General features: G+C 36.8%; 1 protein-coding gene, 1 non-coding gene and 1 pseudogene across 3 annotated transcripts in view; all 3 read right to left on the reverse strand.

The window, feature by feature from the left end:
- The window catches only part of Eeig2 (EEIG family member 2), an 80873-nt gene that overhangs the window by 42089 nt on the left and 24863 nt on the right, over positions 1-13921 (reverse strand). The gene's annotated exons all lie outside the window — the stretch shown is intronic.
- LOC143405296 (U6 spliceosomal RNA) lies at positions 7604-7708 on the reverse strand. The gene has a single exon (XR_013092016.1). It is a non-coding gene; the product is annotated as a U6 spliceosomal RNA (small nuclear RNA).
- LOC143403398 (zinc finger protein 24 pseudogene) lies at positions 8202-10082 on the reverse strand (annotated as a pseudogene).

The raw sequence follows: 13921 nt of genomic DNA on the forward strand, positions 1-13921 counted from the left end.
ACAGGAGCTACCATTTACTGAGAGCTTACCACTCACTACTTGATTCTCTATAACCCTAGGAAGTAGCTGGTGTTTCCCTCACTTTGTAGACAGAGAAACTGAAACTCAGCAGGGAAGTTAACTCAAGGTCATTTATACAGCAAAAGCAGAACTGGCAAACCAGGCTCATTTAACTCTACAGTCCCCTTGCCTACAAATGAAAATCTCTATTTTTTCCAATAATTCACTCTTTCAAGTTTGCTGGTTTTTATACATGTTGTTCTTTGTACTATCCTGTGCAGGTTCAGGGTGCTAAACCTCAGAAAGCAAGAATAATTGTTTTCCTAGAAGAACTCAAACTACCATTATTTGCTGATGACATGATTATATTATATACTTAGAGGATCCAAAAAACTCCACCAGAAAACTTGTAGAATTAATAAATGAATTCAGCAAAGCTGCAGGATATAAAATCAATATTCATAAATCAAATGCATTCTATATATCAGTGATGAATCTTCTGAAAGAGAAATTAGCAAAACTACCCCATTCACAACAGCCTCAAAAACAAACAAACAAACAAAAAAACAAACTTGGGAATCAACTTAACAAAAAAGGTGAAAGACCTCTACAATGAAAACTACAGAACACTAAAGAAACAAATTGAAGAAGACCTTAGAAGATGGAAAGATCTCCCATGCTCTTGGATAGGCAAAATTAATATTGTCAAAATGACCATACTACCCATACTACAGATTCAATGGGATTCCAATTAAAATCCCATTGTCATTCCTTATAGAAATAGAAAAAGCAATCATAAAATTCATTTGGAAAAATAAGAGATCCAGAATAGCCAAAGTAATCCTTAGCAAGAAGAGTGAAACAGGAGGCATCACAATACCAGACCTTAAACTATACTACAAAGCTATAGTAACAAAAACAGAATGGTATTGGCACCAAAGTAGACATGTAGACCAATGGTACAGAACAGAAGACCCAGAGACAAACCCACATAAATACAGTTATCTCATACTAGACAAAGGCACCAAAAACATACATTGGAGAAAAGATAGCCTCTTCAACAAATGGTTCTGGGAGAAGTGGAAATCCATATGCAGCAAAATGAAACTAAACCCCTATCTCTCACCATGCAAAAATACAATTCAAAGTGGATCAAGGACCTAGAAATTAGACCAGAGACCCTGCACCTTTGGACCCAAATTTAAGACACAAACCACAGCAATATCTTAAAATGTTATCAAGTATTCTAAGAATTAACACTTAGATACAAAAAAGCTATTAATTTTGCAAAGCCCTAAAACCTTGCTTTAAGTTCTGCCACTTTTCATTTATTTGTGAAACATCAGTAATTCCTCAACCATACTAATTACAGAAATATATTTTAGGTTTTTATCTAGTTTAAAATATCCTTAAAAGATAATGTATTCTAGATACTAAACAGCACATGCTATCATTTGCACAAATGCAGCTTTAAGTTGAGTAACAAAAATTGTAAAAATCAAGTGAACTGTATGTGGATATCTCTTTTTAAAAAATAAATAAGCAGGAAAGATGTAGTCACAGAAATATTTATCTGGTCTAGCAAGAGAGAAGAGGAAGCCAACATTAAGCCTAGTAGGCTTAGAAACAAGAGATTAAGAAACTATAGCAGAGCATTAGAAATATGGGCAAATAATTGAAATTATAGTGTAGAAGAGAGATAATAAGTTTTAACAAAGAATATGACATTAAATATTAAGGGGGAAAATATACTTCCATAACCTTATGTCCAAGTGTACTTAAACACTACCTACTTATTATCACTTTCTTTGCCCCTAGGTTCAAGCTTCTTAAAGATGATACTAATGCCAGGTGTGATGGCACATGCCTGTAATCCCAGCAGTTTAGGAGGCTGAGAGAAGAGGATTGTAAGTTCAAAGCCAGCCTCAGCAAAAGCAAGGCACTAAGCAACTCAGTGAGACTTTGTCTCTTTTCAAAATAGGGCTGTGGCTGTGGCTCAGTGGTGAGGTGCTCCTGAGTTCAATCCCCAGTACTTTAAAATAAAATAAAATAAAGATGATACTAATGACAATGGTGACAGCATTTACGGATGAGAGCTTTTCGCACACCAGACACTGCTGTGAGGATGTTCCATATATTAACACATTTAATCCTCAAAACTGTCTGAAGAGGGTACTGTTGGCTCCACTTGCTAAACAAAGGAACTAAAATACAGAGAAAATAAGTGACTTGTCCAAGGTCACTTAGCTAAGAAGCATTAGAACCAGAACTTGAAGAATGCCTACAGTGTAGACATTGTCCATCTCCTCACCTCCCAGCTACTTTTCAGTGTCCCTAATCAGGATTCTACCTCCACCTCTCCATTGAAACTGCTTACCAGTGAGGAACTAATTGCCAAATCCAATGGGCTCTTTTTAAATTATCATAATTGATCCTTTTATATATTCTTTTTTTTTTTTTTTGTGGCACTGGGGATTGAACCTGTGGTCTTGTGCATGAGAGGAAAGCTATATCCCCAGCCCTCATATATTCTTGAAATATTCTTCTCTCTTTCAATTTCTTTGAGTATTTCTTCTCAGTTTCTTGTTCCTGTCACCTTAAAATGTTGATGTCCAACAAGTTTCTATCCTTAGCTTTTACTCCGATGATCTTAACTATTATTCATATACTAAGAACTTATAAAACTAAGTTTTTTTTTTCCTATGTTCTCCTGTTAACGGGAGATCCAACCTGGTACTGCTGGCCTCTAAGTAATGCTTTAGGCCCATGACATCTGTCCATCATGGCCCTCACCAGCAGACTAGTTACCAGTTTGACTATGTAGTTAAACTAGTCAATAGTTTGCCTAGCATATGGTAGACTGTCAGTTGTTTATCCACTATCCAGTCTCTCCTTTTCCTTAACAGAATCCTGATTTTATTCAGACTGGCTATGTGTCCACTTAAAAGACTACATTTGATAAGTCTCCATGCAGCTAGGAGTAGGCATGGAATTGAGTATAAATGAGTAATAAATGGAAGCAACTGGATGTGATTTCTGGAAAGGTATAGTAAAAGAGGGATAGTGGAGACACATCCTTTTACCTTTTACAATTTCTTCCTTCCTCTGCCTGGAAAAGCTGCAAGATGGTGGTGCCAAGAAAGTAGGAAGGTGGGTTCCTGATAAACATATCCCTGGACTGTCTCCATCCAAACTTCATAAATCTTATTATTTAAAATGTTTGAGTTTTGTTACATGCAGCTGAACTGTATCCTGATATAGATTAGATCTGTTCATTCCTGAATGAAGATTGTAAGAATTTGCTTAGTCAGCCTTTTCACTGCTGTGACTAAAACACCTGAACGGCATAATTGTAGAGGAGGGAAAGTTTATTTGGGGTCTCACAGTTTCAGAAGTCTCAGTTCATGGATAGCAGGCTCCATTCCTCAGGGCTTCAGATGAGGCAGAATATCATGGTGGAAGAGTGTGGCAGAGGGAAGCAGCTCACATGACAATCAGAAAGCAGAGAGACTCCACTCTCCCATAGTGACACCCTCATTGAACCACTTCCTCCAGCCACACCCCACCTGCCTAAAGTCACCACTCAGTTAATCCCACCAGGGATTAATTCACTGATTAGGTTAAGGGTATAACCCAATCATTTCTCCTCCAAACCTTCTTGCATTGTCTCACATGTGAGCTTCTGGGAACACCTCACATCTAAACCACAGCATGGCTCAAATGTTATTCCCATTGTGGTAGGTGCCTCAGGAATCCCACAGTCCCAGTGCCTTCATTTAAGGTTATGGTATGGTTGAAATGCTTTGAAATCTATTGTATATATTTTTCATGACTTGCATAGACCCACTTAAAGAAGCCACAAATCAGCCCAGGTCTACTTCCTGTGTGGGTTAATACACCCTTCAGATACATGAATACTGCCTCCAAAGTAGCAGAGTGACATACATACTAGGACTCTGGAACAGGTTCTATAGTGAATAAGAAAGTCCAGTAAGCCAAGAGATAGGGTTGGAATGAACTAGATCTGTGGAAAGCATATCTGCCTCCTAATTACTTTACAGCATGCATAACAAAGAATTTTTATTGAAGAAGAAACCCACCAATGATCAAGGCAGAAAATAGATGGTCCACATAATATTATAGACACAGGCTTCCAACTACAGTAAACATTCAATAAATATCTGCTGATCCAATGAACAAGTGAAGTCATTTGTGGGATATAAATTCCTGCCTATGTTACCAATTCTTATCTATGCTACTTCCTGCCTATTTAGAAATCAAGTCCTTTCCTGTGTCTATTGTCACTGTCCTAATTTAGATTCTATCTCTTCCATGAAATATGGCAAGAGCCCTCTTAATGGCTCCTGCTCAAATCTACCTTCCTCACTGCTACCAAAGAGCTCCTTTTAAAATACAAATGCAATGATGTCATTGTTCCGTTTAAAAATCCTTCGCTGCTTCCTCATATTTTATAAGATGAAGTCCAACCTCTTTCAGAGGGAATCTGTGGATAAATCCCTGGCTATCTTTAGTCTTATCTCTTGACACTGTCTATCCTCATGCTGCCTGTTGTTCCTATTTACTTCGTACTGTTTCTCAGTGGTGTGTCTGTTTATAATGTCTTCTTTCCTTGCATGCCATCTACTCCCTCTTTCAACTTTCAATCATTTAGTTTAGCATTACCTCTCTAGAAAATTTTCCCTAACTCAGCCCTCAGGTGAAAGCCTGGTGTTCTTTGTGACCTAGTCTTCCTTGGTTCTCTTAATTCCCCAGTGCACTCCCTTCCCCCTATCTTGGAGCAGGGTCACTGAGGGGAGGGCTGGAAGAGCTGGCTGAGTTGGCTTCCCCAACATTCCATTCAGTCCTCCTCCCCCAGCCAGGGTCCTCATCTCCTTTTTCCCTGCCTGTTTTCTGGCAGACTCTCCTGTTATACACATTCCAAATGAACAAACATTATTAATGAATTTTAAAATGTATAAGCTTAAAAAATTACTAATGTATAAGCTTAAAAAATTACTGGCTGAGGTTGTAGCTCAGTGGTGGAGTGCTTGCCTAGCACATGTGAGACACTGGGTTTGATCCTCAGCACCACATATAAATATAAAAATAAAATGAAGGTATTGTGTCCATTTACAACTAAACAAAATATTTTGAAAAAACAAACAAACAAAAAAATTACTGATAAGTCCTTTCTTAAAAGAAATTCAAGTCAAAAAGATATGCTGGGGGGTGGTTAAGAATAGACGTTCAGTAGATCAGATAAAGGGAAATGAAGAGAAGGGATGGTGGGTAGGAAATAGAAAGACAGTGGAATGAATCTGACTGAACTTTCCTATGTACATATTTAAATACGCCACAGTGGATTGCCACATCCTGTAGGACCACAAGACCAGAATCCTAGTTAGAATAAGATGCACTCCATGTTTGTATGAATATGTCAAAATATACTCTACTGTCATGTATAACTAAAAAGAACAAATAAAAAACAAAACAAACAAAAGGAGGTTATTTGGTAGTGCCCTGTTCCTTGGGACCTGAGATTCCTACTTAGATTATTTGCCTTCTTCAAATATATAAATACAAATTTAACATATATATATGTTAATCAAATAATCTTTTTAGTTTTATAACATCAAATAGCTCTGAATTATCAAACAAGATCTAGAAACAAAGATTTTGTTTATGTGCCTAAGGCAATTACTCAGAATTTTTTTATGTAACATTTAATGTGTAAACACACACACATACACACATACACACACACACACACACACACACACACACACACACACAGCTGTGAGAGAGCTGTCCAAACTAAATAAACCAAAAAAGTGGCAAATTTAGTTTTAGTTTGTGAGTTTGTTATACTGCTGGGTTACCATGGAAACATACAAGACTAGTTGGCAACTGAAACAAATGTCACATTAGCAAATGCTTTCCGTTATGTGAGTCATTAATTTCCTATGAGTTTTTTTATGGTTGCTTAACCACTTTCAAGAAACAAAGCAACAGAGTATGATTAGTGTTGAGACTGTGAAAAGCCAACTCTTTCTTTTTTGTTATCTTAGAGCAGAGGAATTTAAAATTTATTGGATACTGACTCATCTCCTCTCAGCCACAAAAAGACCCAAATGAAAGTCCCAATATTTTCTTGAATAACTTAAAATACATCACTATATATTTATACTTCAATAAATCTTAATCTATAAAGCACATTTCTTATCATAGTGATCAGAAAAATCTATAAACAGGTTCCCCTCTGCCTCACTTCTTCACCAGCTGGCCCAGGCATTTAGTGCTATGCTTTTAAACAAGCTCATGCAAATCTCATCTTCCATTTTAAAATTTGATCCAAGCACCAGATATAACCCAAATGTCTGGAACAAGAAAACATTTGTATTTGCATGGATCATTTTCCATATGATAATGCCCATTATAAAAAAAGTCTTTTCTCATATTCAGTATTTTGACTTCCAGAGTTTTTAACTGAAAAGTAGAACCGCAGTACTTAGGATTCTCAATCAAGGAATAAATAACTCTATTACTACAATATATTACTTCAATACATTTTTTTTAATGTGTTAGGATTGAAAATTTAAAGTGCTGCTCACTTGCCAGGGAATTTTGTCCTTAACAAAAATAAAGGCAAAATGGGGCTGGGGTTGTGGCTCAAATGGCAGAGTGCTTGCCTGGCATATGTGAGGTACTGGGTTTGATCCTCAGCAGGACATTAAAAAAATAAAATAAAAGGTATTATGTCCATGTACTAGGAAAAAATATTTTTTAAATGAAGGCAAAATAAAGACAAATTTGATCTTTTGAGTCTTTTTTTCCTAAAAGCCAAGACAGAGTATTATCTTTTTTTTTGTATTGTTGTAGATGGACACAATACCTTTATTTTATTTATTTATTTTTATATGGTGTTGAGGATTGAACCCGGTGCCTCACACATGTCAGGCAAGCGCTCTACCACTGACCCACAATTCCAGCCCAAGACAGAGTATTATCTTATTCATCATTCACCAAAAATTTCATCATTCACCCAAAAATTTGTACTTAGTATTATAATTTCTTTTTCTTTTCTTTTTTTTTTTTTTTGTAGGGTGGTGGTACTGGGAAGTAAACTCGGGTACTTGACCACTGAGCTGGGGAGCTCTATTTTGTATTTTATTTAGAGACAGGGTCTCACTGAGTTGCTTAGTGCCTCGCTTTTGCTGAGGCTGGCTTTGAACTTGTGATCCTCCTGCCTTAGCCTCCGTAGCCGCAGGTGTGTACCACAATGCCTGGCTTAGAATTATAATTTCAACTTTCATACTTTTACAACTTTTACTGTTTAGACTATTTTTAAATGATATATTGGGAAACTTTCATTTTCATTAATAAGATGCCCCCAAATTAGATCGAGTGAGTGGCTTTTGAGTTTTCCTGTAGGAGGATGGACTGCACTTAGATAAACTGATATATCTCAATGCTTAGATCAAAGTATGCCTATATCTTCTCCAATCTAGATGTCCTATTCACTTTTTTTAAAAAAATCATCATTACTTCTTATCTGAGATATTTTTTCCTCCAATGAGAGCAGAATCTTTATTTCAGGGGGAAAAGAAAAAAGGATCACTTCACGAATCTGTGTGTTGTCCTTACACAGGGCTGTGCTCATCTTCTCTGCATTGCTCTAATTTTAGTATATGTGCTGCAAAGCAGACACCTTACCTTAAATCTTAAAGCTCATTCTACTCTGAAGCTCTTACTAGTCCTTTATTTTCTATTTCCTCAAATGTATATTCAAATTAGGGAAAAGGAATCAGATACATTTTAAAAGATAGTTTTCAAAATGACTTAAGATGGTTTTCAGATTTTATGATTCCAGTGTCGCCTTTTAAAGAAGGGAAGGTATCTTTACAAAGAACATTTCAATGATCAACACAGAAATAAGGTAATTTTCTAAAAAAGGGCACTTTTAAGGAAGGGACAAAGAACCAGATAGTTCATTATTTGGAAAAAATATAGAATATAAATATTATGTAGAAAATGTAGATATTAATAACTGAACTAAGTTTAAAATTTCAGTTTTTAGGCACTTCTTTGAAGATAAAATTATAATGGTGAGTGAAGACTTTTAAAAAAATATTTTCCAGTGGATATTCTGATTGTATATAGGGAAAAGGTAATCTATATCACTTTTGTTTTTACTTTTGTCTTCATTTCTGGAAAAAAAAATACTTCTTCTTTTGGCAATGTCTTCTGCATTGTGTCCTCTGACGTTTAAAAAAGTTTGAGCATTGACTGAGTATAGGATTTCCCAATTGAATACATTTATAAGATTTCTCCCCAGTATGGATTCTCTGATGATTAATAAGCCCAGAATTCTGGAGAAAGGCTTTCCCACATTCAAGATGTTTATAATGTTCTTCTCTGGTGTTGCGCAAGGGTGGAAGTTCTGCTGAATGCCTTCCCACAATCAGCACATCCAGAAGGTTTCTCTCCACTGTGGGTTGTTTGGTGAAGAACAAAAACTGAGCCCTGCTGAAGGTTTTCCACATTCTCCACATATATCCTGTTTCTTTCTAGAGGGATCTCTCTCTTTTTCAAACCTGCCATTTGGGAAACAGTTTTCTCCATATTTGAAAATTGGAGAAAGACCTGTATCGAGAGTGCCAGGAACTTTATGAGATTGTGTTGCCAAAGGAGTTTCCTGCTTTGGAGCCAGTGCTCCCTTTTCAGGCCTAGGGTCATTATCACAGTGCCTCAGGGAACAGAATGTCCAGGATGCCTATATGAGCTGGTTCTCCACAGCATCAAGCTCAGAACTCATATTCCTTGAGCTTCTCTTTGAGATATTACCTCCTACTAGCACTTCCTATCAATGGATAGAATCAGTTCTCCAGGGTCAACCAGTTCACTCTCAAATCCCTCAGCACAGTCCTTGCCTCCTCTGTACTCTGGATGATGCTCTTAAGCCCAGTTCTGTGCTTCCTTGGGTAGTACTGCAAAAACTGCTCCAGCATTACCAGCCTCAAGATTTTTCCCTTTGTGTGCATCTCTGGCCTGAGCCATACATAGCAAAGTTCTCAGAGCTGGGTCACTGTCTCATGGGGCCCAGGTGAATTCTGATATCCACACTGCTCAAATTGCTATCAAAAACCTTTGGGTCAGGGAGACAGTTCCAGGTAATACTTGATCTCTCTTCACTATCAGGATTCTACTCAAACTTCACTATCAGAATTTTTCCCTCTTCATCTAGAGTTGGGATAAGTGCTGAATCTTCTTCCACTAACTACACAGACACCTTGACTTACAGTACTTCAAGAAAATACAGTCAAGGCAGGATGAAAACCTGAGGGAAATGTCCCACTTTCTTCATAGGTACTCCCCTGGCTCAGGAACCACAACATCTTTGCTGTCCATAGCAGATGCAGAAAAACTGCTTCAAATGATTTCCCAGAAACTTCTGGCGTAGGCAGCTCAGAAAGCCAGTTACTTCTAAGATAAAATGATAGAGCTGCTGTATGTGATGTAAAATAAGCAAAGAATTCAGAAGATAAAGTTGCTATGGCCATTGTTTATGCTTCAAAACAGTCAAAAGAAAATCTAGAAAGTTGTTAAAAATAAAAGTAATTTAAAATAGAATAAAAATTATGAACCTAACTTTTGTGACTACTTATTCTACCAGCAAACTACATTATTATTCTCAGAACAATATGCAAAAGTATACTCTTGGCACACATTTAAAATTATATCATGTCTTAGTAATTCAAAGTACTCTAAACTTTTTAAAAGATTTAAAAAAAAAAAAAGACCACTGGGGGCTGGGATTGTGGCTTAGCAGTAGAGTGCTCTCCTAGCACGTGCAAGGCCCTGGGTTCGATCCTCAGCACCACATAAAAATAAATAAAATAAAGGTATTATGTCCAACTACAACTAAATAATAATAATAATAAAAAACTGCTATGAGGAATGCAGATGTTTGCCAGGTAGCATTGTGACAAGGTTAAGAGGTCATACCCAGAGCCAGGTTCAGATGCTGCCTCTGCTATCTGCCCCTTGTCACTCACACTGGACACATTCTCTAACCTCCCCATATTTCAATTTTTCTCTTCTAAGAAACAGAGGTATCTGGAGAAATGAAATGAAATTACACAGTATTCATAACAGTGTCTGGCTTATAGTGTATCTCAAAAATAAATGCTTAGAAGCTGCTATTATCAAGAATATGTGTAGTAGTTCTAAGTCCATTTAAATTTGTCCACCAAAGTCAAACAATGGACAAATTTGTAAGAAGAGAATTTTCTTCCTCAACATTAATGAAGATCTCTGTGTTAAGAGATGTAGCTGAGAGAGAGAGAGAGAGAGAGAGAGAGAGAGAGAGAGAAGAAACCTTTGGGGAGGCAAAAACAAGTAAAATTGTGGCTTTTAATTGCAACATTAAGGTTAAATTAATCTGACATCCCCAGAGGTGTCTTTATTTGGCTTAAGTGGGTAGAAGGTAGTATCATTCATTTGGAAAAACTGAACACAAGAATATTTTGTTTTACTTATTTATTCACTGATGCATTTTGCTAGTGGGATTAGGGAGAGGAAAAAAATCTGATTTTGGAGTGGCTCATTTGGAAATGTTTAGTGGGCAGAGAGACATATAGTGCTAGAACTCAAAGGAGAGGTCAGGACTGAAAATACAAATGTGAAGGCCCTAATCATGTAAATGGTCACTGAAGAATGGGAATGGACGAGGCCATTTGGGAACAGTGGGCACAGAAGGAATGGAAGAGAAAGCCTAGAACTCCAAGGAACACCAATACTTTGGGTATTGGAGAAGGTGGGCAGTCAGAGGTGACTAAAATGTCAACAGAGGAAGAAGCAAAGATTAGGTTATCACCAAAACCAAGGGAAAAGATTTTTAAGAACGAATTGCTCAACATTATCAAGTGTGGCAGAGAGGTCAGGTAAGGTAGAACTAAAGAGGGCACACTGGATTTAGCAACAAGGAAGTCACTGATAACACTGGTGAGTGCAGTTTCAGTGAAAAGGTGGAAGCCAGATGACCATGGGAAATGGAAACAGGGAACACAGACAACTCATCCGAAGTCTTTTAGTAAAAAAGAGAGAATTCAGGGTGGCAGCCAGATGGGATATGACATAAAGGAAGGAATTCATTTTAACATCCAAGAGACTTAAGTGTGCTGTAGTAGGAATAGGAAAGAACCAGCATGGAAAAAAGCTGAAGATGAATAATGGAGGAGATCCAGTCCTGAGAAAGTCAGAGGGAAGGGATTCAGAGGACAGTTAGGAGAATGAGTGCCGGACAGGAGAGGTATCCTCTTTCATTATGAGGAATAAAAAAAAAAAAGAAAGAGATCTGATATAGACAAATTTATCATTGAATTTTCATTGCCCAGAATTGCTCTAATGAGAACTTTCATAGAAACAGCATAGCACTACTTGGCATGTAGCAGGTCCTCAAATGTTTGTGTGATACTTACTTTCCTAAAACGTTACAAAAATCTTTGTAGCTTCATATAAGAAAATACTTCTATTGGATCACACAAATCCTAATGAGAAATATAAATTTTTAAAATAGCATGCATTTTATGGAGTGGGAGAAGGCATTACTGTCTCATTGGGATTAATATTCAAAATATATAAGGAATTCACACAACTCAATAGCAGAAAAACAACAACAACAACAAACAACCAAAACAAGCAAAAACTCAAAAAAATGAGCTAAAAATATGAATAAACATTTTTCAAAAGAAGACACACAGATGACCAACTGGAATATGAAAGATACTTAACAGTATTCATCAGTGAAATGTAAATAAAAACAACAATGAGATAATACTCCACAACAATTAAAGCAATAGATAAAAGAGAATAAGTTTTAATAGATAAAAGAGAATAAGTTCTGGCCAGGATGTGAAGAAAAGACAACACTTATACAGTATTGGTGGGGATGTAAACTGGTATGGCCAATAAACAAAACAGTATGGAGGCTCCTCAAAAAAAAAAAAAAAATGAAAAAAAGAGCTGGGCACAGTGGTGAACAATTATAATTCTAACTAGTTGGGAGGCTCAGGCAGGAAGATCACAGGTTACGTTAACTTGAGCCATTTAGTGAAACCTGTCTCAAAAGGGCTGGAAGCTGGGTTTGGTGGCTCACACCTATAACCCCAGCCTTGAGGCTTTGAGTCATGATAATTACAAGTCTGAGGCCCACCTCAGCAACTCAATGAGACCCTGTCTCAAAATAAAAAATAAAAAGGGTTGGGCCAGGTGTGTAATCCCAGTGGCTTCAGAGGCCAAGGCAGGAACATCACAAGTTCAATGCTAACCTCAGCAACAGAGAGGCACTAAGCAACTCAGTGAGACCCTGTATCTAAATAAAATACAAAATAGGGCTGGGGATGTGGCTCAGTGGTCAAATACCCCTGAGTTCAATCCTGGTATGTGGGGTGGGGTGGGATTAAGCTCAGTGGTAAAGTACCCCTGGGTTCAATTTCCATTACCATTAAACAAATTAAAAATAGAACCATAATATTATCCAGCAATCCTATCCCTGGGTATTTATCCAAAGGAAATGAGCATTATTTGCAATAGCTCAAATAGGGAAACTGCCTTAAGGGATAAATGAAGAAAGAAAATATGATGTGAAACACACACACACACACACACACACACACACATATACATGCATACACACACACACACACACACACACACACAATGAGTACTATTCAGCCTTAAAAAAAAAAAAAAAGGTTGAGGAGGAGAAATTTTGCCATTTGCAACAATGTAGATAAACCTGGAGGATATTGTGCCAAGTGAAATAACCCAGACACAGACAAATACTGCTTGACCTCACTTGTTGTACAGAGTCTGAAAGTCACATTCATTGAAGGAAATAAATTTATTTGGCTACAGCTATACAAATGCATCAATTCCACACTTTCTAGAAAGAACAATACAGATGCAGAAGACACAATAAAAAATGAAACAAAAAATTCCTAGATTAATTCAAGGAAAGACCTCATAATGAAATTTTGAGAACACACAACATAGTCTAGAAAAACCAAACACCCCAATTTCAATAAGATTAAAAATCCTGCGAGGACATAGGAAATTAAAATCAGTTTACCTTCTGAAAAAGGTAAAACTAAAAAGAAAGTGAAAGGATCTGGGGTTGGAGTAGAGGAAGGAAGACGAGATGGTACATAGTGGATTTTTAGGGCAATGGAACTATTCTACCTGGCACTACATAGTAGTACTGGATGATGGATACATTCTGCATGGTACTGTATGATGGGTACATCTCATCACACTTATTAAAAGGGTTGGGAATGTAGCTTTGTGAATAAAGTGCAATGAAACGTGAGGTTCAATCCCATTCCTGCAATTATAAAAAAATGGAGAAAGCAACAAGGGAATATAGAACTCAGAAGTGGATGTAAACTGTGGAGTCTATACCTAGTCCAAACTATGCCTTTCAGAAGAAGGTAAAAAATGTTTCTCAGAGATGCATAAAACTATCACCTTTCTGAATAAGACAAAGAAATATACAATAATATGAAAAAATTTAAAAAAAGCTACATCTTAAAAATTAAGAAAAACTGAGGTTACCTGTTATTTTAAAAGTACTGTATATTTGAACAAAAAGACTTTTTGCCCTTTGTGAGTATTCTAAAAACACAGGTGAAAATAATAGCTGTGAACAGTTTCTATAATCACATATTTTATGATTTTATGGTCAGTTTCCTCAAGAAACTTGTGGCTCTTAGTGTATATACCACTGTGTTCACTGAAGCATTACTTGCAATAGCCAAGATATAAAAATAACCTAAGTATCCCTCAACACATGAAGGGATTCTTTAAAAGGTGATATGGTGGTATATATCCACAATGAAATACTATTCACCCTATGGAAACA

This window comes from Callospermophilus lateralis, chromosome 7 (genome assembly GCF_048772815.1).
Source record: "Callospermophilus lateralis isolate mCalLat2 chromosome 7, mCalLat2.hap1, whole genome shotgun sequence".
Classification (NCBI taxonomy): Eukaryota; Metazoa; Chordata; class Mammalia; order Rodentia; family Sciuridae; genus Callospermophilus; species Callospermophilus lateralis.